Source organism: Corvus hawaiiensis, chromosome 1 (genome assembly GCF_020740725.1).
Source record: "Corvus hawaiiensis isolate bCorHaw1 chromosome 1, bCorHaw1.pri.cur, whole genome shotgun sequence".
NCBI classification, from domain to species: Eukaryota; Metazoa; Chordata; class Aves; order Passeriformes; family Corvidae; genus Corvus; species Corvus hawaiiensis.
In genome coordinates, this window is record NC_063213.1 from 76,961,472 (window position 1) to 76,988,361 (window position 26,890).

The window sequence follows — 26,890 nt, forward strand, 5'->3', positions numbered from 1 at the left end:
CTGGGGTGAAGGTGGAGGAGAGGAAGGTATTTTAGATTTTGCGTTTGTTCCTCATTGTCAAATGGTGTAATATGGGCAATACATTAAATCAATTTTCCCCAAATCAGGGCTATTTTGATATGGCAGTAATTGACCAGCAATCTTCCTGTCTTTATCTCAACCTGCAAGCTCTTCTGTCTTATTTTCCCCCACTGTCCTGCTGAAGGGAGTGAGAGATTGGCTGGATGGGTGTCTAGTATTTTGCCAAAGTCAACCTATCACATTTTTGTAAAGAAAACTAGTAAAGGGAATAAAATAACAACCTGACAAATGTTTCTAAGGCTCGTTTTAAAAGGCTAATTTCAACAGCACATTGCAGATACGTGTTCTAAGGGAAGATCCTAGGTCATCTATTTGCTGGAAAGTATCTTCCAGTCTTCTGGTTGTCTCTGTGTACAAGGAGCTACAACAAAACTTGTCATTTTGTGGAAAGCTAGAGGTGTCACAGCAGAATGAGCACCCACCTGGAATGATTGCATCATAACAACTCATGTCTTTGGATAGTGCTTTTCCAGTGGTACTGGAGTTATCTGACAGTTGAAGGCAGTCTTGTTCAGAAAAGCTGTTTTGTTGCTGTTGTTTGTTGTTGTTGTTGTTGAAGTAGCTTCAAATTAAATACTTGTGTTGTCTTCCATCAGATCTGTTTCTGAATACATTGAGGAATAAGCGGTAAGTTGTATATGCAGTCCCAACAAGGTTGTAGGTGATGGGGGAATAGAAACCACAAAATTATGGAAAGAACAGGGAAATTATAAAAGCACTTGTTCATACTGGGTAATTTATACGTTTATCATTTTTTTTTGCAGTATATAACCAAAACCTCTGCAAATAATCTTCCAAGTTATTACTGATGAGATCTTAAATATTTAAATATTGTATATATATTACAGTCTGTAACTATTTGGGAAGAAATAAACCTTTACAAATACTAGAGGGATAACCAGTTAAGTTATTCAATAAAGTACTCTGTTTTTTCTATAATGATTAAGAACATAATACATTCATTAATTACATGACATTTTAATCAAAATTAGTGCTGTATAGTGTGACAGCTAAGTGCACATACATTTTAACAAAAAAAAAGTCTCTGGCAGGAAAATCAGAGCTATGCTAAAAAATTAACACAGGCCTATTAACCTGCTGATCTCTTGAAAATTATTGTTTTCCTTTGTACAAATCAAGAGACTAATCTATAAACCTGCTCATTGCAAATAAGACAAATGTTTCTTTTTTTTCTTTTTAATTCATGAGTAGACTTGGCAGTAGATATCCAAGGCCCACTCCTGCCCACTGTTGTTGGATAAAATGTTACAGCTAGAAATAGAATAGAAAAAGAATAGAAACATCACTCCCATTTTTAAAAAAGGGGGAAAGGAAGATCCAGGACCTCTGTGTCTGGGAAGATCATGGGCAGATCCACCTGGAAGATGTGGTAAGGCACATAAAAGACAAGGAGATGATCTGAGACAGCCAGAACAGCTGTTGGAGTGACAGAAATGTTTGACAAAGGAAGATTTACCAATGTCATCTATTTAGAATTCTGTAGTGCCCTCAATATGATCCCACATGACATCATTATCTCCAAAGGGGAGAGACATGGATTTGAACAGTGGACTATTTGGTGCATAAGGAATTGGCTGGGTGGATGCGGCCAGAGAGTTGTGGTCAATGGCTCCGTGTCCAGGTAGAGGCTTCTGACAAGCGTGTCCTTCAGGGCACCTGCCTTGGGGTTGGTGCTCTTTCATATTTTTATTAATTATACAGATGGTGAGATCAAGTGCACCCTCATCAGGTTTGTAGATGACACCCAGCTGAGTGGTGCAGTTGACACACCTGACAGATGGGACAACATCCAGAGAGACCTGGACAAACTTGAGAAGTGGGCCCGTGAGAATCTCACGATGATCAACAAGGCCAAGTGCAAGGTGCTGCACTTGATTTGGGGCAATCTCAGAAATGAGTAGAGACTGGGAGAGGAAGTCACTGAGAGCAGCCCTGTGGAGAAGGACTTAAGGTTGCTGCTGGACATGACCCAGTAATGTGCACTTGCAGCCCAGAAAGCAAAATGTGTCCTGGGCTGCATCCAAAGAAGCGTGGTCAGAAAGTCAAGGGAGATGATTCTACACCTCTACTCTGCACTTGTGAGACCCCCTCTGGAGTGCTGAATCCACCTCTGGGGCCCCCAACATAGGAAGTACATGGACCTGTTGGAGCAAGTCCAGAGGAGGGCTATGAAGATGAAGGGCTGGAGCATCTCTTCTGTGAGGAGAGGCTGAAGCAGTTGAGGTTGTTCAGCATGGAGAAGAGACAGCTTTTTGGAAGAGCTTCTAGCAACCTTTCTGAACCTTAAAGGGGCTTATAAAAAGGAGGGAGAAGAACTTTTTATATGGGCAGATTGTGACAGGATAAAGGGCAATGGTTTTAAACTGAAAGAGGGCATATTTAGATTAGAAGTTAGGAAAAAATTCTTTACCCTTCTTTAGGAAGAAGTTCTTTTTAGTGTGGTGAAGCACTGGAATAGAGGTTGCCCAGAGAGGTGGTGGCTGACCCACCTCTGAAATTGTTCAAGGCCAGGTTGGATGGAGCCCTGAGCAGCCTGAATATAGTAAATGGCATCCCTCCCCGTATCAGGGTTGGAATTGGATGACTTTTAAGGTCCCTTGCAATGCAAAACATTATGGTTCTATAGTAACACACTGGTGCTGATCCTTACCTTATAGGACACTCCAGAAATACAGTAATAGTGATGATAATGAATCACACAGAAAATGCAGGAACCTCAGAAACAGTAATTTAATGAGTGCAAAACTTACTAGGATATTTGTCTGCAGGGAAGAGTAATTCAACATTTTCATTAAAAAAAGCATGAATCTTTGTAGACACCACACATTTTTCACTTGCAGACTCTAGCAAAGTATGTGTAGTTCATACGAATTTTATATATATATATATAAAGAATTCGATTCAGTGAGCCTACATACATATATATATATATATATATGTATGTATGTATGTGGGCTCACTGGGTTGAATTCTTTTCATTTGAGCTCACAAGGTGCTGTTTAATTAACCTGTTGACTCCCTGAAAACTACTGCTGCTTGTGGAAGTATATCAGAAAATGGGGTTTTTTTCCACAGAAAAAAATACTTTGAAAACAGAAATTATTTTCTTTTAGTGAAAGTCAAATAATACCTCACAAATACTAATATTCAAAGACCTTTGGGGACAAAAGTGTCTGGCAATCATTTAGCAGAAACTTCATCACATTGTTAGATGTAAGTTAAATGGTTATTTTGCAAGGTTGCTAAATCAAATTCTTCAAAGCAATTTAGCAGCTTATTAATATGTAGTTATTAAGTCTGACATTCATGATTAAGCAATATTTTAAGGTAAAAGACTGTTGTTCTTTTTTCATAGAATTGCCATAATTCTGGTAGGAGTTCTGCCAGTTTAATTTTATAGCAGGTGATACTGTTATGGGATTACAATGATACAAAGACATTCATGCTTTGAAATGTATTTTGTAGCCAAGGTTGAAAATATAATCAATAAAATACTGGAAGAAAAGGGGATTTTTTTTTTTTTTCCAATCATATGAATACTACAAATATGCTAGGTGTTGTGTGGGTTTTCTTTCCTTCCTAGTGTTAAAAATCACTAGAACTAATTAATCCTGTTGCAATGAATGTTAAATGTATGCTTTCTTTTGTTTGAGGAGCCCTAACATTACAATAAACACCCCAGACAGGAGAAATTATTGTCTGTGCATTATGTTAAAGCTTATGCACCACCTGGTGGTTTTGAGAGGTGGTTCTGTGCCACACGAGTTTCATCTGAACAGCTGGTTCCTCAGGGCAGAGGCAGTCCAGCTCTAAGCAGCCACAATAGCAGTGCAGAATGTATCTGTGTGTCTGGCATTGCTTGATAGAGAGGAAAGATAAGGCAAGCTCTGAACTCACACAGGGGTCTTAAGACTAGGTTTTGCAAATATTTTTTTTTCTGGAGTTCCTGTTATTTACAGGTGACGTAATCATTCCCTGACCTTTCCTCCTCCTCCTCCATCTCCTTTCCACAACTGTGCATGTCCAAGATTGATTAAATTAATAATATCCACCAGACTTACTCCACTAGTTTCTTATCTGTGAACCATTGTGGGGAATTGGGTTTTTCACCCAAAGGCTATTATTCACACTGATTATTCTCTCTGCGTTTTGATTCAGTATCTGGTTATATATATTTCTAAGATATGCCCTATTTTCCTTCTTAACTATCTGGTAAGGAAGTAAGAGGACATGGATAACAGTCTTGCCATGCAACAAGATTACCTAGAGCCATCGCCTTACTTTTACACGTGCTAAGTAATCAACAAAAGGCAATGCGCAATACCGTCCTCAGTCAAATACACACAGTTAGAGAACTGTTGTTTTTCCCTTCTCTAAGACTACATTGGAAATATCTTTCTGTGCTGGCAACATCATGCTGTTTATTCCTCAGAGTAAAGCTGATTCTTCTCCCTCTTCTTGTACTCCAGCCCCACTTTCAGTATTTCACATTAGAGTCTTTTTACCCTGTTTTCCTTCCACAACTCCAGACAAAGCCTGGTGTGTTTGTTTTTTGTTTTTTTTTTGTTTGGTTTGATTTGGTTTTTGTAACTGAGGCAAGGCATTTTTAAAAGTCATTCCACAAAAATAAATATTTCTTCTTCCCTAAGCACATAAAAATTCTAAATTAAAATTGGAAAAACAGTATGATGGAATCTTCCAAAATATTTCTCCAGCTTAGTCTGCATGAAGATGCCAAACTAGAAGGGCAAAGGTAAAGAGAGATAGAATGTGTTTGAAATAGACCTGTATATAAATCAGAAGTTACCAGAATATATTTGCAGGGTAGCTATGTGGCAGATGCTAAAGCAAGAGACAAACTCAAATTATCCTGCACATACTCTTCAGGGAAATCCATTGAAAATTAATTCAGAGAAGTGTAGAACCCAATCAATAATCACTCAATAATTTCAAAGCCTTGATTTCTTTTATTCTCTTGTATTGGATTCTAATGTTTTTTAAGTGTTCTTCACCCAGAGACTTGTATTTCAGCTTACTTGTGCTTTGCATTCAGAATCAAAACAGTATTTCTTTGGATTTTAGGCGCTGTTTTTTTTTTCTGGAATGGAAAAAGTTAACTCAGAACTAGTTTCACTGCAAAGCATTCATAGTTATTGCCTTCACATGTTTTATGCAGAGCTTGCTGACTGTTAAAATCTCAGGAAACATAGAAATGTATGAAAGATACTCTTCTAAGACAAATCATAAGGCCATCTATTATCCTAACAGTTTCTTTTTGGAGGCACAAACCATTTCAAAATAAGGCTATTAAATTGTTTTATAACTTCCTTGCAATTTATTTCAAGATTGAAAGAAGATATATAATAAATTATGTGTCATGCTGGCTTTGTATATGCAATACTTTAGTAAAATAAATAAATAAACAAACAAACAAACTGGGCTGGTATACAACAATTGTTTTATGCTATGGATTTTTTTGATTGTTTTTTGGTTTGGATTTTTTTAAAATTACAAATCAAATCTATCCTAGCAGCAAACAAATTCCTCTGAACATTTGCAAGGTTAGTGTGACTTTTACTCTCCTGTATGGTGTCCCAGATACCACAAGTCCCAACACATGGCAAAAAGGCATAGGGTAAATATAGAAGCAATTCTCAGATGATGTCATTTCCATGAGCTGCAGTACCTCAGTTAAGGGTCTAAAAATATGATGACTTTCAGATAAGGATGCATCAGGGAGAAGAAGAAAAGGGGGTATTTTTCCATTCTCTAATGTTTTTGGATAGCAGGAGATGCTGTTGAGTGAGTTGCCTGCCTAGTAACCTTTGAATATATATGATATACCATTTTCCATTCACAGTTGTCTTTAGCAAAGAGTGCTATTGAACAATTACTTACTTATTTTGAGTCTGGCTGCAACTACCTTTACTGGACATAAACAATAGGACTTTTTTGTTTGGTTGGGGGTTTTTTTGTTTTTTTGTTTTTTTTTTTTTGGTTTTTTTTAATGGGATGTGGGAGAATACAGATTTATACCATGGCAAAATGGTTTTCTCTCTTAGATTTTTCCTCTCCTCTTTTGCTCCCCATTCCTATCAGTGCTTTGCTGTTTTTGTACATCTTCTGATGAAATTCTCTGAACACCAACCTGATCCTCCTTATGTTAAACTAGAGTTCATTGTTTTATTTGTGGAAGTAGATTTATTTTTCATCATGTACACCTTTATTAATGTATAATGTTTTCCATGTCTCATTTTGTCATTCTGTTGTTTGGGCCCCTAAGAGCCTTCAACAATCCTCTGCAGTTTTCCTTGTTCTCTTAAATATCTCCATCAGCAAACCATCTCACCTTGCTGCTTGCCTCTTACCCTTGCCTTATTATTGATGAGGATGTCAGACAACACAGGGGGCAGAACTAGTTCTAGCAGAGGCTCTGGAGGGATTCCATTGATGACAAACCCTACCACCACTCCTCCATTATGTGAAATAGCTCTTTACACCTACGGTCTAAATTAATATTTTTAAATGCAATGGCTGCTTATTTTTCTTAAAAGCCTGAGGTAAGGATATTTATCAAAAGTCCTTTGGAAGTCTAGAACTTGGTCACTCTCATCCAAATGTGCTGAAAAGTTAGGTGACAAATTTTGCAACATCAGCTTCTGTAAAAGAAAGGACTGTTGTCCCTTCCCAAGTATAGCATTCACCCAGATGTACACAATTTTTAAAAACTATTATTTTTTCTTTATCTTTTAAAATGCCTATTAACAAGTCTGAAGTTCCTTAAATCTTTTTGAAACCTTTTGTAAAAACTACCATTCACATTTGTCTCCCTTCAGTCCAGAGGTATCAGGTAATTTTCACAGAGAGTTTATACATCATGATTAGCATTCATTTTTTTCTTTCCTTGAGTTCTTGTTAAACTCTTAAGTGAGTATCATCTGATTCCAATCATGGTTGTTGTGTGACTAATATATGTTTTTAAATGTTAGTATTACATTCCCTCAAAAGACCAGCATATCTATTTTTCATCCATTTACCCATAGGCCAAGGACAGAGATCCTTTCTACCTTATACAGCCTTGTCTAGGACTTTAGGGCTAAGTTACATCCACTCAGGGAAGTAGAAAGTGATGTTGGGATAAAGTAGCATCTCCCATACACACACAGACATCCAAGTCTTGAGAGGGGAAAAAAAATTGCAATGCTCTGCTCACTCATGTTATTATTGTAGCTCTCTAATATGCGTACTAGATACTGTCAGTTATTTTTAATTACATAAAAATTACACAATAGAAAACTAGTTTGAAGGTCTAACTACAGCTGAGAGAACTCATGTTGATGTGTGGGGATAAGTTCGCTTTCTATGCACCTTTCTTTGATGGAATCATTTATTGCATTCTGGTGTAATTTTCTGCCTTCAGGTGTAATTTAAGCAGTGAATGTGTTACTTTACACACACACCTACGCTATATAGATTTTTTGTAGTTAAAGCGATGAGAAGCAGAGAATTAAGTGAAATGGTAGTATTGGATCCAACCCATTCTGCATTTAAATGTAAAAGAGAAATGAAATTGCTCTATTTATTTTAAGTGGATTGTCTTCACAGTCTCATAAAGATGAATTCACTATTTTGTTTGTTCTTTGTGCAAAAAAGCATGAAAAGGTTCAAGTGATTTCTGAGTCACAATAACAAAAAAAAAAAATCTAGTTTATTCAATATTTTACTAAAGCCTTAATTTCCAAAATTAAAGAGTACAAAATGTATTGGTCTTATTAATTGAAATCATTGTGGGAATAGGGAGGAAAAATAAAGTTTACAACACTGACTAGCCAACAATAAACTTCTGACTTTGTGTCACTAGTGAGTTTTCTCACCACTCATGTTTTTCTGAAGATGCCCTGTCTAGAAATAACAAAATTTCATAGGGTGCTGGATGATTTATAATCACACATAGTTGTTCCGAATTACAGGTTTTATTTAATTTATTTCATGACTTTTGGAACCAGTTTGTTAGGATTCATTTCAGAGGTAGCTTTTCACTCATTAAGCCCAGAATGCTTAAATCTGGTAGCTCATTTCAGGTTCAAAGTACTCCATTTTGCAAAGCAAGTAGAGAGTGAATAGGTAAATCTCTCTGTAATCCTGAAGGCCAAGTTTGACACATTAATTACATATCAATTGATGTAAACTGCTGCAGGTGGCAGCTCTGAAAGAAACAGTATAATGGGTGTAACTAATATGAAGTAAAAATTAGAGCTGTAAAACCCTTGAAGCAATACTTTTTTTTTTATGTGAAATCTTTTTTCAACATGAAACACTGTGACTTTTACACTATATATACATGTACATATATGTACATATGTATGTATGCACGTCTATATATATATATATATACATATTTCTTATTTTTAAAATTGAATACATGTAGTTATCCCAAAGTGAAAGAATAAGGTTAGGAGGTGCAAAAAAATATATTTTGACAGGACATACTTCTTTTCATACTGTAAAAACCACATATATGTTTCAGAAGTTATACTGAGTGTCACATCCAAAGAAAGAAGCTGCAGGGTGAGTTTACTAACCTCTACTGCATGAACATATGATTGCTTACAAGACAGATTAATGTTCCTAGTAAGAAAATAGGTAAAGCTAAAAATTAATTTCCATGGTAATCTGAAGTTTGATAACAGCTTTTAAAAGCCAGGAATTATATTGAATAACTTATAAACCTTAACCTATAATACTGAATTTCTAACTATTAAAGTTTTTTTGTTGGGAGCTGTCTTTTTTTCCAGATTTGTACCAAGTGCCAAGCAAAGTGAAATTTGACTGGAATATCATTTTTAAGAAATAGCATTAGTGTAATTGATATCCTTCTTGATCAACTGAGAAACGTATGAATGTACTTTTTGTGTGCATGTAATTGTTTGTAAACTATATTTAAAATATACTTGTTCATCCTGTTGGATTTTACACAATAAAATTACTTCTACCTCAAATCCATTTGTTAGCATTAAAATGAGAACATTGCTACCATAATAGTTTATCATTTTGTTTGTTCATATTCATTACTTACAATTTTCCCAAGTGAAATTCTTAAATATGCATAAGTATTTCTGAAAGAAATGGAATAAATAATCAAGACTCAATATAGTTCTTTTGGACTTGCTGAAATCCTATGGAAAATTAAGTTTTTAGGAATAGTTTTTGGGGCAGGGCAAACACAAAAATACTGGTTCAGATTCAGAAATACTGTGCTCTACATCAAAATTTAGGGCATTTATGCTTATCTGTATCTACTAAAAATCTAGCCCAGAGTTTTATACATAGAGAAAAGATGAGGGAGAAAAATTGTCTTGCACTCTGCAGCTTCTGAAAAAGAGACAAAAATTGCTGACCACTCATATTTTGATCTGAAACATCCTCTCATATGTAGAAATAAGACAAAGATCAATACAAAATGTCTTAAACAGCTGATTGTCTCTCTCTTTATCATCTCTCTTTTCAGAAAAAAAAAATTATGTCCCTAAATACTAGATTGTCTTTAAAGCTATGGGTTTTTTACATTCATAAGAAGACAGAAAATTAAATGTCTTTCTAAATTGTCTAGGTACCTCTTTTTTTTTTTTTTTTTTTTTAATGTTTTCTCTTCTCCTCCTCCATCTATCAGGACACTCAGAAGACAAATTGTATTTTAGGATTAAAGGGAAATAAAGGGTCAGAGATAATGTTGTGTGCATAATCTGACTACTTATGTAGCCCAAGCTGTGTAAACAAATCAGCAAATTTGAAGTCTTTGGAGAAAAGAACACAACAAACACTGCCTGAGTATATAGCGTATCTAGTTGGCCAGCTCAATTATAAAGAGCTATTGTATGACCAGCAAACATGTAAGAACAAAAATGAAAATGCAATTCAGTGCTTTCTGGGTAGGTTGGTTTGTTTATGAACAGGACAGGTAGCTCACAGTGACACTGTTGTTTAAGACAGACCACTGCCTCGGGATCCAGTCAGGTAATTCTTTTCAGCAAGGCACAGCAATGCTAATGATATATCACATATAAACAGTGAATTGACAGTGAGCACCATTCTAGGACCACCAGGAAAAGGCAATAAAAAAAGAAGTTTCACTCCTTAAACCCAGGGGGCAAGAGGGGAGACTCCATGTGGTAGCAAACCTGGCAGGGGTGCAGGGAGGAGGTGAAGATGGCAACAGTGAATTAATTAAAAAGACAACCTTGGGAAAACAGTCCTCAAAGCAACACTTTATCTCACATCAAAAGATTTAGCTCAGAAAGAGTACCATAGCACAGAAATTAAATCCTTCGACTGGAGAATTATTTGGGAGTGCTGTTTAGTAGCTACTGTTTAGATTTAGTGCTTTCACAATGCAATTACTGATAAACTAGAGTCTCTGCCAAATCAGTGTGTAACAAATATGTCATTAGAAATTTCAAACCATCCAATCACTTTGTTCCTGGAAAAAGATGATTCATCTTCAAACGGTTGACATTCTCATTTAGTTGTTATAAGAGTGGCAAAAACTGGCATGCTATAGCCATTTCAATGCAAAAGACAAATTAATGCTTGTTTCTGTATAAAAAAATAAATGTGATTGAACTTTTTTTTGTTCTCACCAACGTTTCACATCTGTTTCCTTTATCTATTTCATTAATTCCTGCTATCAATTTTTTTTCTTTTGTTTTCACAAAACATAGCAAGTGGTTATTTTTCGTGATCTGTGATGTTACCCCATAATTCATTTCTAGCTGTTTTCTAAGCAATTTGTTGGTTTATTTTCTGTTTAAAATTCAGAGAAGACTGATGCCTAACGAAAATTTTGATATCAATCACAGGTTTATGTATTCAGGCTGTCTTTTTTAAAGATAAATTCTTCAGGCACCATATTATGTATAACTCATCTACCAGGTTTTCAGCTAATCTGCATGCTGTATAACATAAGTTTTTTCCATAGGAAAAAGCTGATTTCCCCTTAGCAGTTCTATAGTGGTTCTGTGGCAGCTTCTATGGTCTCTGTCATGGAAAAAGAAATGTACTTACACAGGTGCACAGGTGTAGCAGGTTTATTTGCATTTTGTTTGCTTGTGCTTTCTTTTTGGTTTTTTGTTTGTTTTTTTGGTTGGTTGGTTGGTTTTTGGGGTTTTTGTTCGTTTGTTTTTTGTGAGATATGGCTGAAATTACGAAATCTTTAATCCTTTTCTGAATGTGCCACAGCAAATCACAGTCTGAGACCTGCCTAATTCATCCTTTTAAAGCATTCACCCTCATCAAAATGTCAGAGTTCACACTGATCTTTTTGTGAACCATAACAAAACATAAAACCGTATCTGTTTTATTTCCGACTTACTTAAAGGTAAACTTGTCTCATTTCCAGTTGTACCTCCAATTGTACTGGTTTCTTCACACATCTCTGCCCGTCTTCATGTCTCCTCAGCACATTTTCAAGAAATCTGCACAATAGGTGCTTTTAATTCTCTGACATATAATGAAAGAAAAACTTAACATTTAAAATATATGTATATATTATTTTAGCATTTTTTAATAGATGTTACCAGTTATTAACTAAAATTAAAACCAAAATCAACAAAGCTAAAGTGCCAGTATTGTCACATGCAAACAAACCTTTACATAACTCCTAAAAAATATCTGTACTAGTAAATGAATGACAGCTAAGTTGCCCTGCAGGTAGGATTTCTAAGTTCTATAAACTAGGCCTGTTCACCATGAGAAGGACTTTCAGAATTCAACTTGATCAGGAAAGTTGCTGTGAGCTATGTACTGGCATCATGCGTTGTAAAATGGGAAGAAGCTATAGCAACACAAAAAGGAATAATACTAATGAAAAGAGATAATTAGTGTGAAATATTTAGTTAGGGTAGACTTCTACAAAATTTTCAAGCTTTAAAATATGCTACATTAATAAACAGGATACAGCTTTTAAAAAAAGGACTTACCCATCTTTTTGGTGACTAGTGCAAAAGATGGAATTTTCAAGTAAAGCTAAATAATAAATAAAATAACATCAGCAAAATAATTTAGAAGAACTATTTTTGTTGTTTTCTGACACATGTGAACAAAAGAATATTAAAAAAAACCCTTACAAATGCGTAATCTCTTATTAGCTGTATTAAGAAATAGCAACATTTAGTCACACATGTTGTTCTTTATCATTATATTTAGGTGGGGAAAAAAAGAACAAAGAAAAAATCATCGTGATTTCAAGGCACAGCTGACAGTACTTACATTGGAAATGGCCTGAGAAATAGATCTAGGCTACACCATAAGGCAAACCAAAAGGGGTTATTTTTCCTAGAGCCAACAGCAAGAAGGGTATTAAGATAAGTAAACCGAGCATTGTTCTCCCATTTTTCTTTGCCTTCAAGCACTATACCCATTTCTGTAATTTACTGACAATTCTGAAGACAGCTAATGATGGAGTAGCATAGGTAAATGTCACAGTGATACAGGTGGAGATAGGTCAAAGATTTTTGTCCAAACATTGTTCCATTTATTTTACGTCCAAATCTTTAAAAGGGTTATATTAAGTAGATAGATAATCTTATTTGAAGATAATAGGAAGAAAATTAATATTTATGCAACTGAGCTACAATACAGCACTGCATGTTCTACATCCTGTACACAACTGTTCTCCCTTTCAAATGAAGGACTCATTTACTTATTCCATTTCCCCAGCAATTTGTGGGGTTTTTTTTTGTTGTTGTTGTTTTGTTTTTGTTTCATTTGGTTTGGTTTTTTAAATTTGTATGAGGTGTTGGGGTTTTATTTTAATATCTCAAGGGAAATTACTTAGAAGGGCACATCAATATGGAGTACTTGTTGTTGACTTAAAATATTATATTCTTCCTTCATGGTTTATATTGGTCAGACAAAGAGTCATTCCAGGCCTTTACAAATCTTTTTCTAGGAAAATGAGTGATCTTTCAAAATCTGCTGTTGAACTAGTGAACAGCGAACTGGTGTTCATATTAGTGTTGTTCATACTATGAACCTAATAGTAAAGCCCATTCTACTGTGTGGCAAGATATCAACTCATTCAGGACTGCATCAGAAGCCAATCCTGATCATGAGAGGAGAAAGTCAAACGTCTCCATCACTCTTTTGAACAAATAGTAGTTACATTTAAAGACACTGTATCATGTTCTCTATAATTCTGTTTTTCGATGGGAGAAACTGTACAGCTGTGATTGTTGCCAACATGTGGAGTGTCACAAAATGATAAGACATTTGAAATTTAAAATCCTTCTGATTAGAAATCCGTGTTTGGTTTAGGCATATGTTACATGTTTCACAGGCACCACTGGAGAGTATTTAATATCCACCATTTCATAAATGATCCATTAGGGTCAGACTTCATGATGACTCCTGGGAGAAGTATTGTGTTTATATCATTGCCGTTTACTCACTCAGCTTTCCATCCTGTTGGGAATTAAGAGCTGTAAATTCTCCAGATAAGCTGTTTGTAGTCATTGAGAATCTGAGATGACTGGGATAGGATGTTGGCTGCTGCAATTTCCAACCTGTCCATGGCAGGAGGACCCCACTCTCTCTTTCAGAATCTCTCAGTTTTGATTGTGAGCTGACTGTTTTGGGGAGAAAAGGGGGAATTGTACTAAACCATGTTCATCATTGGTTTGGCATCAGACCCTTCCTAAAATTTGTATTTATGTATGTAAATAGTATTTTGCCTCTTCCAGACTACCTTGTGTCCCATACAAGAGCCATCTTCTGTCATCTTGATTGATAATTTGCTTGCTTCAGAGTGATATTTTTGCTAATGGTGAATTGAACCACATCATTTTCCAAACAATTCCGAGCTGCAGAAAAGTTCATACTGAGAACCAAATTTGAAGTGTGACATTTGTGGCTGCTTCTTGAAGGGCCTGGCATTTCCTGTAGGACAAGATGCTCTTTAGAGCCTAGCTGATAAATGTGACATCGGTCAATTAAAGAAAAAATAACAGAGATGTGTAATCACAGAAATTACAATGTAATCATGCAACCCAAAGTATTCTAGATGAGAAATTTTTTAACTATTAAAATCAAAACTACATTCTGTGGCAGAAACAATTGAGTATAGTATTGGATATATATCTGTGTAAGTAAATATAATTTTTGCAACTCACTAGCACATATTTAAAAGGAAAGAAACAAGGATAAACCTGTTAACAGTTTTCAAAAGTTTTGGAAGAAATCAATCAAATGGAAATCAAAGCCCACTGATGCTGATGTCAAAATGGGATGGAATTATCCTTGTCAAAATAAGGATGACTTTATTTTATCTCCAGTTTTCCCAATTTCAGCTTGTACTTATTTGTTCTTATGAATTTGTCACCATGTTTAAAGGAACTTTTTTTAGTAATATTTGTCCTAAAACATGTACCTGTACATCAAAATCTTTCTGATTTTCTCATTAGAGGAATTAGGATGAGTTTTCTGAGTATTTCACTATGTAACAAGTTTTCTGTTCCTTGGATCATCCCCTTGGGCAGGTGCAGCTGCAGAACGTACCATACTGTTGTATAAATGATCTTGCAAATAGGTTTATACAGGTCATATTTCCTCTGGAATTTTAGCAGATCTTCCCTTTACTCAGGTGCACCTGAGAAAAGTTGGTTTTTTAATTAGTTCATTATATCATATGCAAAAATCATCTGCTTGTCCTCTCTTAAATCCTTCTGAGACAGTTTAGAGTACTCACTGTGTTTCTCCACTTTTCATGTATTCTTGTTTTATACATATAGGATATAGCAAACGATATAAGCATATATGTTTCTCAAGTGTACCTAGTTTACCTAAGAGTCTTAATTTCTTTGTAAAATAGCCTCTACTTATCATTAATATGTCAAGGACTTTGTGTCATCTGAAGTTATAAAAAATCTTTTTTTTCCAGATAGCTCATGTAAATATGCATAAATATGTGCAGAATATTGATTTTCATTTCTCCTGAAGGACCATATTAAAATATTTCAAGTGAATTATTCTTCCTTCTCAAATACATTTTGAAATCTGTCAATGAGAAGAACATATCAGTCTTGTCATAGGCTGAAACAGAGACAGTAAGCACTGCCAGTGGTAGAATTTTTATCTTGGTATTTAACCCAAATGGCTCTAGATTCTTCAGGGAGGCTAAAGAGAGGAAAAAATCGGTTTATATTTTCCTGTCCATTAAAGAATGAAGACATCAGCAATCTACATATCCTCCAAGCAGGAAATCTGAGAGACAAAGATGTCATATACAGGGTGCTGTTGCTTTTTTCAGAATTGCACTATTCTTCATACGAATTATTCCTTAATAATTAAAATAAATCAAGTATTCCTGCCTCTTTCCATAGGGAATTGAGAAGAGCCATCAAGTTTCTTTAAGATAAAATAATTGTTGATGAAGATCAGCATAGAAACTTGGATAGATTATTATTGACCCAGATCTATAGGTCAGCTGTTGTGGATGTTATTTTCAGACTAGAGCTATGACAATGTCTCTGGTTTAAAGATCTTATAGACTGCATTAGAATGCAAGCTTCTAGCCTGGCATGGACTTCAGCTTCAGCAATTTCACTGATTTCATTGACTGCTCATTGTCATTTAAAATGCAGTCTTAAGATAAAAAAGTAATGATTTCTTTTGTCCTTACAAAGACTTATAAAGCCAGAAAAAAAAAAAAAAAACCTCTAATCAATTTATGCCATTTTTAGACTTATGCATTTTTGCTTCATCCCCTCCAGATCTAGAACTTTAAGATTGCTTTGCTTTGCTGTATCTTTATCAATTGGTATGCACAGGTCAAATGTAAACATGTTAATTATTGATCTCCATTAAAACATTCCATTACTTATCTAAGCCTAAAATAGATTATCAAATTGAGTAATCTCAGTAGGGTTTTTTCACTACACGATCCAATAACTGGACTACATAGTGAGAAAGAATATAGCAATTCTATTATTAATTTACGAGTGTGAAACTGAATGCATTTAAAGCAGATCAGAAAACTGTGTGTCTAATCAACCATGGTTGATAACATAAAGCAAGAATTCCCAACTCATTTAAAGAAAGATAAAAGAGACATTATGTACAAAATCTTTATGTAGAACTCTTTCTATAACATCAGGTGGTTTTAGTCAATTGTGTAGATGGTACAACAATTGAAATGCTTGTCAAGTGCTTCTCACTCTCAACAAGATGTTCTTTCAATGGACATAGAGGAAGATTTACCTAATTAAGAAAATTTTCATTTTAAAGATACTTTTTTCTATATTTTAGAGAACATAAAATTTAAAATTACATTCTGTGTTATGGTAAACAGTTGACTTCATAAAAAATAGGATGTGTCCCCCTAGATTTGCCGGAATTATATTGTTTTCCTGAATTGTTTTGACTTTACTAAAACTGCTGATGTACCTAAAATATAATAAGCAGCACTATGTTTAAGCTGACATTTGATAAAAAAGGAGCTGTGCTAAAACAGTGATGTTGAAAAGATGTATTCTGTAGGGATGGTAGCCAAATAGGTTACAGTTTGCATTTTGCAATGTGACATTGCATGACAGTTTCTGTTACATTGTTAGATGCTGATATAATTTGTTCAGTTTTCAAAGCTACAGTTTGATCCAGTGACTTTGGGAACACTACACAAAACTTTTTTTTTTTCAATAAATACTTTTACTGTACCTATTCTTTCCCTGAAGCATCCAGGAAATTCCATTATCTTTTTCACTGTACTAATAGCCTTTAGTGAACTGGACTAGCCAGTGTTTATTGCAAATGAGAACATCTTAAATGTCTTGCTTTACCATTAAACTTTACAGAGCGCGAACAAAAGCTGCACCAGGGTGGCAGTGAAAGTTTGTTCCAAAAATGACTGCAGTAGAAATTGTTCACTGTCAGTGGTCTGAAATATTTTTAATTGCAAAAAATGGTAAAAAGGAACAAAAAAAAAAGAGCCACACAGACTTGTACATAATGGAATGAGCAAGCCTCGGAGGTGTTATTGATCATAATATTGCTTACATCAAATTGTTTTGGCTCAGCTTGCCTCTAAAAGCAGTTGTCACATTGAGTTCTCATCTGTCTCTGTCACTTTTCTTCATTCCATTAAGGTACTGCCTGCAAGCTAAGGACAGGGTAAGAATACTGCACTGCAGTTTGATTCCTTAATTCCTTTACAACCAGCATCACTAGCTCCTTGGTAGTGGGCTCTTACTGGACTACCATGCCCTGATGCTAGCAGTGAACCTTCCATCTTGGAGGTATGAGTCACAGAAAGGATCAAAATTCTCTGTGAGTATTGCAAGCTCCAATGATGAATGCAAGTGAAAAAACAAATGGCAGTTTGTCATCTTCTATTTGCAACAGCTATTGCTTGAAAATACATGTAAATTCAGGGGTCTCATGTACTTGGAGTAGACAGGTATTAAGAAACAGATGGTTGTCAATAAGTCAGATATTTCTTCACAAGTGATAATGACTGGGAAATTTTCAATTAATGCTCAATTGTCAGACATAGTTCGACAAATTTTGGCCTTTTGCCACATATCTATTAATAAATGTTGCTTTTCATTCCTGTATAAGCTTTGTAAGGCACACAATTGTGCAATTAAGGCAAATGGTTTAATGGAAAATAAAGTAGTTGCTTACTAACAAAGTATCTTCAATGTCTAGTTTAGCAAGTTAAAGACTGGGGACACCCGTATATTACTACTCATCAAATACTTTCAGACCGAAGGTTTGTTATTCAGACCAGACTAACCATTTTGCTCTGCCTGTTTACATAAAGAATTCACTCTTACTGTAATTATGCAAATAGGACTTTAATTTCTTTAGCAGTTAGGCATAAATAAAGAATTTCTGGTAAGTATGTTGCATGTCAATGAATATGTCAAAACACTACATCTACAAAGACAGGAATCTTTGTCAATGTAAATGTAAAGAGATGGACGTATACATAGCTTTTACCTATTCCTGAATTGAATAATGCTGTAAAGTCCAACCTTCGTATTTCCTTATTCATTGTGGCAAAACACACAACTGATTTGCTGCCAGTGTGCCAATTTTTCCTGTCTCCTGTTATCACCCTTGTTGTATTCTTTATCTGAACTGTAGCTCACCTTTGATTCTGCTCTAGCTCAATTGTTTCCTTTAACTCTCTTTCACTTAACGTAATGCATGACAAAGATAATGAGGAATTAAACCATAAAAATGGTCATATAAACCATCCTAGTGCTGGTTGAGCCTGACAGAATTTGGTCTACTGGAGTTCAGTCTCTGATAGAGTAAGATGAAAAAACTGAGCCTGGTTATTTATTATCTGAATAAATACTAACAAAAAATAATCACTTTATTATCTTTCTACGAAATTTTGGATGAGCTTTAAGCAAGCAAAGCTCTTTCTGAGTCAACTAACATGAAAGAGTAAAAATTTAAATCAAGTTTGGAGCTAATAATGATCATGAATATAAATAATATTCTTAATGAATATTCTGGTTTTTGCTCATTTGTCTCAAAGTCATAAGTGAATACTACCTCCACCACTGAAACACTGAGTGCTACTTAACAACTGTTACACTAAGCACAGTAACAATGACATGTGAAGATATTATCACATCTGGGTCAAAGAGAAGGAAAAAATAGGAAGGCTTGGTGAGGAATACTTTGGGTGGTGAAAGTATAATATTTTGTCATTAAACTTGAGCCAGGTCATCGTTATTATTCAGTAATGTTCATATCTTCTTTCATGTGAGAGTAACAACATTTGATCTGGTTTTTTTGTGTGACATCCCTTTAAAAATCAGATCTAGAATAAAGCCCATTTTCGTAGTCAAAATAAGCTATTTTTAAAAGCCAGCATAAAAGCTGTTTTCTGATCCAAAATAAGCCACAGTGAGAAGAGGACCCTTATTCCTTGAACTTCTAAGAGTGATCTTGTCATTGTCAGCAGTTTTCTGCCCACGTCAGCCTATTTCCTAAATTTCCTTACAAAAGAATGATGACTATGGTTTCCTGTTGTTATACAATAGTGTTTGAAAATAGAAGAGATAATTCTTTATTTTCTCCACCTCCATGTTCCTCTTGCAATTTTTTTTTTTCGATACTAAGTTCATATGAAGAGATTCATGATAAGAAAATTCATCCAAGCTCCTAATTTGGTGGTGTGCATTTGATGTCCAGCTAGTGGAAAAGAAAAGTTACTTTTAATTTTAGTTTGTATTTCTATTTTAGATTAGAAGGCAGAAACAACTTATTTTGCAGTGGGATTCAAAAGGCTGTGCTATATGTAAGTTGTTCAGGGATAACTCTTGGCATCAATGATGTCAAGAGTCAATTACTCAACTTCTGCAAGGATGAACAGCTTTTAAAGTATAATAAACAGTGATATTTATGTCATGCTATGTATAACTTTGCTGGAGTTGAATATGTGGATCCTGACCTTTGGGAGGTGGTACTGCTGGCAATATTGTCCATCTCCTGGAAACTTTGTACCATGAGTGAAATTCCTAATGGCTCAGAAAAGCACTGACATAAATACGATGTGCCAGCATCTAAGCTGGTTTCTAGCTAAACTCAGTGTAAGTCTGTCAGAATGGACATTAAAAGGTTTTAAGGATTTGTGTCATAGTTGTGGTCATCCTCTCTCATTAGAAAAAGAGGTCACTGCCTGCTTGTATTGGAGAGTCCTGGCCTTGGAATGTCCATGGCTATGTCACATATATCTTAAAGACAGCCTGTCTGGGTGAACTCAAGCACTGAGTAGAAATCATGTTCATATGTCCTGCAAATATAGCCTAGCATGCTCTTCATGCACTCAGTGTAGGCATATTCCCATATTCCCTACATGCAACTGGCCTCTCCATTCTGTTTCAATGAGTGGAGCACCTGGATCAAGATGCTCTCACACGAGTTGTAAACTCTGGTTTTAGTGAGAGAGGAAAGCAGGACTCTTTGAAGGGGGTCGTTCTTGGCTGTGGAACTTACTTCTTTTTACTTTTCTTCTTCAGCTCAAAGTGATGTCAGTGTGCTGCTTTTCAAAACCAAACCATCTCTTTTAATCTTTGAGACAGGGCTGGGCTGAAAGGAGTAAGGTCACTCACACAAGGACTCAGAATCCTATTGGCTCAATTTGGCAATTAAATATACAGCCATTGATGCCTTATCCAGACAGATAATTAGTGCATGAGCCTAAAAAATATATATATTTTAGATATATGTTTCAGCAAGGACTTTCCTGAAAAAAAAAAAAAAAAAAATTTTTCAATGAGTTTTAAAGATTTTTTCACATGTTGATCTATCAAAAGAGTTTTTCCAGTGTTGATACATCAATGAAAAAATGTTATGGTCCTCTAACTATCTTAGCAACATTTTGGTTAAACATAAAATCTGTTTCTAACACTGGTATGGTTTTGTTTATTTTTTTCCCTAATGATTTGAGTGAACGAGGTTTTAGAGAGAATGTCAAGGAGATCATAACCCTACCAAATATTAGCAGGCAGAAGTTCCACTTGTCCTGGTGATGTCTTAAATTTGGTAACATAACTTAATCATACATTATTTGCCATTCAAATGTAGGCATCTCTTAATTATTTTTTTTCTAAATCTGATGTATTTCTAAGAACTGGACATTTATTTACTATCTGACTGTGTGTGCACTGTATTTCAACAAAGATGAGCTAAGAACAAAGTTCTTTTTCTAGCCAAACCATAGCCTTTTATAAATTACCTTCTTAATGTTGTTCCATTAGAAACAGAAGAAAAATATGGAGGGAAAGGCTTAATATCTATGTTTCTTATATGCATGTGCTCAACCCCTAATGCTGTTTCTGTGAACTCACAAAATAAGTAGATTCCTTCAAATTACAGCATTATAAGCATTTTCTGCCTTACTATTTACCACAAGTATGAAATCCCTGTTTATCATGGAGATTATTCTGAAAGCAAACAAAACCCTGTCATTGTCAAGGCCCGTGACTAGAGGACAGAGACTGTGGTATGGAAATGTGTCATGCTGCATCTTCCAGTGTAAACAGGAATTAATCTTTGATGTATTGAGCATATTAACCATTATCCAAATAGCAAGTCCACAGTAATGCAGCTGGAAGAGGCCTAAAGAAAGGAGTCCATCTACCATTAAAGTGGTTATTGATTGAAGGTTAATGTTGTGTGTCTGGGAGATCACTCTGCATCCTTCTTTTAATCAAATAAGTGCAGAACTGAATGACTGACTAAACTGCTTGGCTAGCTGTTCATCTTATTCAGTATGGGATATCAACATTGATTGTTTAAAGTAATCCAGTGGCTAAAAATCTACATCTCTATGTCAACTGGAAATAGTCCTGTATTCACACACACCTACCTGAAAAAACTTGATACTTTTTTTACTTTGTTCACATTCAGGCTGTGAACATCTATTGTTTATTCCACTCTAAAAAAGGTTTCATCTTTTTTTTTCCCCCCTTGTGAACAGAATAATTCATGTTCTACTACATATTACTGTGCATTTCTATATGGCATTCATACAAAAGAGAATGACAAGGTTGGATAAATGCTCCTGAGGGATGGAGAGATGGAGGTAGCCTAGGGAGCATGCTCAAAGATGGGAAGGTTCAAGTGATGTTGGGCTGCAGGCAGCAGCCAAGCCAAGTGATGAGCACACAGCACAGGAGGGACAGGAAGGATGCTAAAAACAGGCAGTGGAAATAGAGCTAGGTTCCCAGAGTGACAAAATCAAGAAGTTTTCTCAGGAACACAGACTGTGCACAGATAGCTGCCCCTGTCAGGAAAAGGACTGAGTTGCTGAAATGAAGCTGGGGGTGAGGCTGGGGCAGAACTTACACATCTATGGCAGAGTGGGAAAGGTTTCCCTTTTATTTCTCTTCTGTCTTACCAGTCAGTCAGAGTTTTCTATACTTTCAAAGTAGAAAGGGATGATAAAGAGCTAAAATCTAAGCACATAAATTAAATGGCTTAGTCCCTAAATGCTCAAGGATTACACAGGAGTTAACAAGGCATTTCAGAGCACATAAATGAAAAGCCCAATTAAAGTCTGCATAAAGTAGGTTGTGTAAATATCATACCAGTCTAGGACTTGACAGTGTCAACTTGTCAGCTGATATTTCCTCTGATCTGGTATATTCTCAGTGGATTGATGATTCATTTCTCTGTTTTTCTAGCTTAGTCCTGACCTTTATTCTTCAAGGGCCAAAAAGAATTGTGGTGCAATCTTCTAGAAACAGCAGTCATGAATGTATTGTTTTTCACTGTTAATATATAAAGGATTCCATGCAAAGAAGTGATTCTAAATGAGTATTATGGTATCGTCTTTTTGTTGTGTGGTCTGAATTTGAGCTTTTAAGCTGTATTATACTGAAGTTAGTGACAGTTTAAAAATTGCAACAAATATTTTTATCCTCCTATCCTTTGTGGCAATAATAACTAGCCTGTATAATATGAATGTCATGTGCTGTGTCTCTTTTGAGGAGTTTAATTGTTGCATGACATAATTCACAGAACACTAAACATTAGTCTGTCTGACTAAAGAACCTATTTCTATTTACATGGTAATGAAACCTTCTCTCAAATAATCAACAAGCTAATGAGACTTTCTGAATGACCCACGACTATACATTGGTTATTCTTATAATTTAGATCAAACACTGCTGATAAATAAAGCAGAAAATCCTTAATTGAATGTAAACATTCAAACAAGAAAAGAGAGAAGAAATTAGTCTAAGCTAGAAATGAAAGGAAAAGGACAAAGGAGTTCTGAATGGAAGTTACTCCATCCAAGATGATTGTGTAGGAGGCAGAAATGCCCTGCATTAATGTCTATTGATTCAAGCACAATAAAGTTTCTCCAGGCACAATAAGGTTTCTCCCTGATTGCTTACTGAGCTATATAAAGGCTTTCCAAAGGACAAAGTAGCAGGACTTTTCCCCTTAAAGTGTCTGCATTCAACATCATCTCTTCTGTACTTGCTTGCTCAAGTATCTGGTGTCAGATATGAATTTATACAAACAGCCTCAGAGATTGCTTTGCTTTCAGATCTCCTGTAAAACAAGCTTTTAAATATTCTTCATAAGGCAGCAGCATTATAAAGAGAAGGAAAGACTCCAAGGAACATGAAGGAACATGTATGATACCTGAGTACATTTTCTAAGATAGATGCAAAGCTATATGTTCACAGTATGCTTCTTTTTTACTTATATGCATCTATAGTGTGGCATGATTACAGTTTTTGAAGCAAAAAAAAAAAAAAAAAAGAAAGAAAATTACATTTGAAAATACTGACACTAACCCTTAAGCCCTGAACTTGGCCACTCCCTTCTCCTTGAAATCTCTAGTGACTGGCTGCCAGGGCTTCCCACTTTCCCACACAGCCTATATTTTCACACACTTCCTTTCTCTTTTCATCATTGCCAGTTATCCCCTGTCCTCCCTCATATTCAGGGCAATTATGGATCGTGCTGCCTGTCCTGCTTTAGTGTGAGCACACTCAAAATGGGGGAAACAGTTATCCCAGCAGATGGCTGGTTGGTTCTGCAGCTGAATGTATATGAGAACAGAGAGCAGCAGAAACTGAAGAGAAAGTGTTTATGATGATACCTAGAAATTCCAGACGTAAAGCATTCTTATATAGATAATATTAGCATTACGTCCTTATTTAGAGAAATTTTAAATTTCTTTAACACTATGATGACTTTGGTATAGGAATGCTTCACTAACAAATCTCATCAAATTAGGATATTAATTCATAGGAGAAATAGAAGAAAAGTCTGTTTTTTGATATTCTATTTTTAAATTTTAAAGGAATCAGTAACTAGGTATTAGCATTCGTCAGTCTATTAACCTGCATTTGTCTGTGTTTTCTTTTCTGGAGAAAATTTCACTCATACACAGCTTTAAAACTAAGTTTCTCCTATTTTATGCATGCAAGCTTCTGCCTGCTACATGTATATATTTTGCACAATGATGTGCTAGTCATTTCTCAAGACACTGTAGGCTATTATATATCAACCTAAGGGTTTGGTCATTACCTTGATACATGAGATTCATTTTGCTGGTTGTGAATGGTATGGTTGCTACAGCTGCTTGAATCACAAGCAGATTTTAAACAAGAACATAAAAAGTTAATTTTTTTTAATACAGTAGTGTTATCCTGTGGCCATTTGTCTGTGTTCTTGAGCAGTCTCCTTAAATGTGTGGTGCATGATAGTCAGTTGAGCAGAAATGAGATTAGTTTTCCTCAGCAAGGGTAGAAGTATCTGTTAAGGCACACTGGGCACAGGGAAGACATGAACCTGTTGGAGTGGGTCCAGAGGAGGGCCATGAAAATGATCCTCCTGTGAGGAAAGGCTGAAAGAGTTGGAGCTGTTTAGCTTGTACAAGAGAAAGCTCCACTGAGGCCTTATAGCAGCCTTTCAGTACCTAAAGGGAGCTTATAAAAAAAGATGGGAACAAATTTTTGGCAGGGGTTGTTCTGATAGGACAAGAGGTAATGGTTTTATCTGAAGGAGGGCTAGACTAGATATAAGCAAGAATTTTTTTTATGAAGGTGGTGAAACACTGGAACAAGCTTCCCAGAGAAATTGTGGATGCCCCATCTCTGGAAGTGTTTACAACAAGGTTGGATGTAGATCTAAGCAATGTGATTGAATTGAAGATGTCCCTGCTCGTTGCAGGGGGAGCTGGAGTAGATGACCTTTAAAAGTCCCTTCCAACCCCAAATACTCCATGATTCTATAAGTATCTCTTTTCATCAGATAATGAGTAGAACTTCACATGCCCTGTGCATGGACGGAGTTCTGGGCTGAAGGAAGTACAATTTCCTTGCACTTATGTTGGAGAAGGAAACACCATGAGACCCTGAGTCTTTGGCCTGTAAACTCTACTGCCAAATTTGAAACTGACAAATGTTAGCCTCTCTTACTATGAAAATAAACTCATCGGGCTTCAAAGACAGTTTTGAAAATGATTCAATTATGTGGGAAGAGATTTCTGATTTATGGCACCTTTTCTGAATCTTCTGGATGACACAGAGGCATTGGTCACAATCTCAGTAGCTGAGTTGTTGCCAAGAGGAAAATTATGAATAGGGAATGACTCAGTACATCCATAGCTCAAATACTGCCTGTACTGTCTTAGGAAAAAGTGGCTGTGAGGAGACAAAACAAGGAAGTAAACTCAACATGTGATTAATATTATTTGTGTTCTGGCTTTTCTTAGACAGTGGAAGATGTCTTGTTAGTAAGATCAAAAGCATTACAGAAAATCCATATTTATTTATTTATTTATTGCAAAAAAAGTCATTAGACAGGAAAGAAGAAGGTTGGGGTTTTTTTGGGGTGGGGGTGGTTTGGTTTGGTTTTTAGGGGGTTTAGGTTTGGTTTGGGGGTTTATTTTTGGTTTTCACTTATTTTCTCCTTTTTAAATTTTCATAGTTAAAGCATCATTTGCTTTCACTTACGATTCTCTCTCACCTATATAATCATTAAATTTATTGTTGCTGTGGTCTTCAGATTTTTTTTTACAAACAAAGCTTTTGATAGTTCACACAAGGAAAGTACCAAGACCATGTACTGCATTATTAAAGAATTTTGTCTGAGGGGAAAAGGAAATATTATAATGCATGTTGTACTACAGGGCTATTTATCAAGGAAATTGGTAGAACAGACAAGAGCCTGAACAACTTTCTTTCTCTTTGAAATTAGCTGTACTTTAGCAAGAGTTTGGACAGGTGGTTTTTCACCCAACATATATTTTTCTGTGGAAAAGACTTGATATGTATGGAGATAATATTTATGCATTTATGATCGTTTATACCAGGAAGTAAAAAGTTCCTTTTGCTACATCTGTCTTTGTCTTTCAACACGTATGTTCTGCCCTTCAGCAGCATTGATAACCCTCCTATTGTAAATTCCCTAATGGGTAGAATGATATTTAACTCTTAGAATCCTCAAGTGAATATTCTCTTCCAGAACCTAAATCTACAAGACTTCTGAAGACACAAGTTGAATAAATATGTAAAGTCTTGATAAGATTCCTGATTTTGCATAAAGTAAGGGTATATTTAGGGGCAACGATTGAAATCCAGTGAAGTTGGTAGGTCATTCAGCTAATTTGGACTCTGAAGTCAGTAAGTATTTTGCTGGAATTTTAATATCTTGTCTACCTTTTTTGTGAATTCTTTACTAAGTATTATGGTTCCTGCTGCTTCTGCTCTCCTCAGCTGGTTAGAAAGGAAAATAAAACCTGGAATCCTGCAGAAGGTGTTCAGTTTCTTGTAACAGTAACTGTTCAGTTGACTAATTGTTTTGCAAATGAATCCTGTTCTCTCTAGATGATTTTATGGCAGTAAGATGCCTAATGAAATAGGGTAAGAAATGTACTGACAAATGTTTGGAGGAGGAAAAGACTGTGAACTATATTTTGTTCTGAAAATAAAGAAGCATTTGAAGTGTATCAGTAGGAACAGGCAAAAGAGAAGGATAGTACTGGATTAAAGTGAATTGCTGGAAAGTTACCTGTAAGTGTTAACACTAAACTTCTTGACTTACTTGGATTCTTCTTCTTTTTTACTACTGTGCTTGGAATTGCCTTTACCGGTCGACATTAATTTGTCTCTACTATATTGTTGTTATATATTTCTATTAAGTGTACTGCAGAATTAATGGTACAGAGACCTTTAGTGAAACTACCTGTTAGAACCCTAAACTGAGTGCAACATCTCACAACCCATCACTTACAATTCCTGTCTTGCCA

General features: G+C 35.5%; 1 protein-coding gene and 1 long non-coding RNA gene across 2 annotated transcripts in view; one reads left to right on the forward strand and one right to left on the reverse strand.

Moving 5' to 3' along the window:
* The window catches only part of CDH12 (cadherin 12), a 431,901-nt gene that overhangs the window by 84,831 nt on the left and 320,180 nt on the right, over nucleotides 1–26,890 (forward strand). The window lies entirely within an intron of this gene.
* LOC125329402 lies at nucleotides 151–12,126 on the reverse strand. The gene is made up of 3 exons (XR_007205141.1): nucleotides 12,078–12,126; nucleotides 11,471–11,598; nucleotides 151–685 (listed from the first exon to the last, which is right to left on the reverse strand). It is a non-coding gene; the product is annotated as an uncharacterized LOC125329402 (long non-coding RNA).